Source organism: Akebia trifoliata, unplaced genomic scaffold, assembly GCF_017979445.1.
Source record: "Akebia trifoliata isolate Shusen 1 unplaced genomic scaffold, ASM1797944v1 Contig00653, whole genome shotgun sequence".
Classification (NCBI taxonomy): domain Eukaryota; kingdom Viridiplantae; phylum Streptophyta; class Magnoliopsida; order Ranunculales; family Lardizabalaceae; genus Akebia; species Akebia trifoliata.
Window position 1 is genome coordinate 71,775 of NW_028237135.1, and position 3,029 is coordinate 74,803.

Below are 3,029 nucleotides of genomic sequence, written 5' to 3' on the forward strand. Positions count from 1 at the left end.
ACTACCCATTGATCTCTCGGGCATTACATGGCACTCAAAATCTCTCAGATCTTCAAAACCCACTCATTGACCTCAATCGGATCAAAAAAGTCCCCAAATCTCGATGGACGTAATCGTTGGAAATTCTACAACATCCCTAGATTTACCTGTCCTTTGGGCTAGGGAATTCTCTTATTCTTTAAAGGCACGACCTATGGTAGTGGTCCCTGAGGTGGAATAGTATTTGCCTCTTGTGAAGAAGTCCAGCACTTGGTGGGACTATCATTATTCTTCTTAGCGGAGTTAATATTAATCTTACTTTTACCTTACTTGTGGGGTAAGTATAGGATCGAACCCAAGAAAAAGGGAGAATAGAGTTAAGCTAAGAAAATAAAATTCGAATTAACCAAAAGAAATTAAAACTGTTTTTCTTTGTATTTTTGAACTTATAAGAAAATTTAAAGTTGCTAGAAAATGAACTAAAGTAAATGAAGTTAAAAGTAAGTAAACTTATGAAATTAAAGCACCATTAGAGGTGGATCTACCTAGAACATATTGATGAATAATTCCTAGTCTCTAACCTTTTTATAACTCAATTGTAAGGGCTTGATGTTAGCTCCTTAGATCGAAAAGTTTAGCAAATGAAAGCAAATGAGGAAATAAAAAAAAAGTAGAATTCATTGAACTTTCTACTACCAATTATCTATTTTAAGCATACTTGATCTTGATCTAATCTAAGTATAAAATATCTATATTAAGAATAAAGGTGCAAGAAATCTTAAAAAGAACTCATGAGCATTTTAGATAAAAGAAAGACATGAAATTAGAAATAATACAAGAACTTTCTCTAGGCTTTTCCACTCTCCAATGGAGGGGAGCTTAACCTAATGTTATTGCAAGAGAGGGAAGATAAGAGATGAAAATTTTTTTCTTCATTTCATGGAGAAACTTACAAATTATTCTTCTTCTACTTCTTACAAGACTATTTAGCCAAAAAGAAAATAACTAGAAGATAAAAATACAAAAAATAAGAGAATAGGCTAAAAGCCTTAGATTAAAGGAGTCTTGGATAAGAAAACCAAGAGGGAGGGGATTTCTCTAGAGATTAAAGCTCTATTTATAGAGAAAAATGTGTGTAGAAGAGTCTAAAAGTAACTTCTAGTTTTCTTTGCACAAAAAAATAAAAGATGAGAACATGAGTTAAGGATTAGGGCATTCCAAAGTGGGCCCAACTGCTTTTACCTTGAGATTTTGATTTCAAAATATTAATTTTCTATATAAGAAATACACGTAATTAGATTTATCTAGTACATGAATTTATTTATGTATAATTAAGCCTAATTAACATGTAACATGATGTTTCAAGGCTTATCATGATTATTACCTTAATATGAAGAAATAGGGATAAAAATCAAGATAAATATCTGGAAAACGTGCGTATAATTTAGTGTTTCGAGACAGTCATCAACGCTCCTTCATTTCTTGGATTTAGTGGTGCACCTTGCAATTGTGGTAAGTCTTGTACCATTTCTCGCTTTCGATCGTTAGTCTTGTCTGTTCGAGGTGGCACGAGTACGTTGTCAACTTTATTAAAATTTGATAACCTTATTATTTCCTGAATTGGTTTGTCTAGCATCTTCAGAGTCACCCATCCTTAATCGATTGACATTGATCTGAACATTGCTCTCCTTTGTGTCTTGATTTGCCACACTCATAACATACCACAACTTTTTCTTTCGATTGACTTAGTAGTATATGTTGTTGTTTCTTATAAAATTCTTCCATCCATTTAGTTGGTATGTCTATAATCTCATTCCTCATGTATGGTTATTTTCCTATGAATTTGTTACTTTCGTAATTGTTTGTTTCTTATTAGATGCTAATTGTCTTCCTTCCATTTGGCTTCGAGGTGGTGGTCGTTGTATTATTCATATTTCCTCTCTAAACTTGACATGAGATTCAACTATCTGTCTCATTATTGACATTAGCTGTGTTATCAGATCAATGGTCTAATCCAAAATATGTCACGTCCTTGTTGCGTTCCGGCCTCTGCCTCATCCACTCCTCTCACTTGTGTTTATCCGTAACAAGGTACTTATCAGAATAAGGCCAAAACCGCTCTTACAAATTACTACCGTAGCTTGGAACTTAGTAATAGACTCTATTTCCATTACTAACATAACAAACCTAGAATCCTACCCTAGGCTTATTAGGCTCTATAGACTTCTTGACATAGAAGAACTCGTAATTCCAATACGAAACTACTAATGAGCTCGAATATCGGATTCTTATTATCACTCTAATATCTATGGTATCTGCCCACTCTTCAAAACATAGTAGATCTGTAACCCATACGGATCTGATGCTATGCTCTGATACCATCTGTGGCGCCCTGCCAAACGCTAACACAAAACCCCATGTCAGATCTCGAGGCACTAGGTGGTGTCTCGAAATTTCGGCATGGTCTCCTCTGTTTATGTTAGCATTCCAAGACGTTCAACCTATATCTAATAATCGACATACATTTTCTTTCATATATAAATGCAAAATATAATACAAGCAGAAGCCCATATATATCTAATAATATACGATAGATCAGAGTACGGAAAGATAACCAAAATAAATGATTATATAAATATTCCTTACTCTAACAAAAGTCCTAACGCTCAATATAAGACCCATAATACTACCTGAATGAACTAACACTACTAGGGGGTATAGCCCCAATACTCACTAGATAACGGACTTTGGTCGTCTATTTGACCTACTAGATAGTCCTCACTCATTTTCTACACCTGCCTCGCCAAACTCCGAATCTGAAACTAAAAAAATAGAGAAGGAAAGGGTGAGTAACAATAGTTACCCTGTAGGGAATCAAACAATTTTTGTCAATAACCTCTCCTAACATGATTGAATAAACATACTGAATCAATTTAAAATATGCAAAGTTTTACAGAAGAAACTACAATTAACTGGTACATATAGCCAGGGATGAGCAACTAAATATTTTAAAACTCACATTACATCAATTAACAGTACCCACTATAACA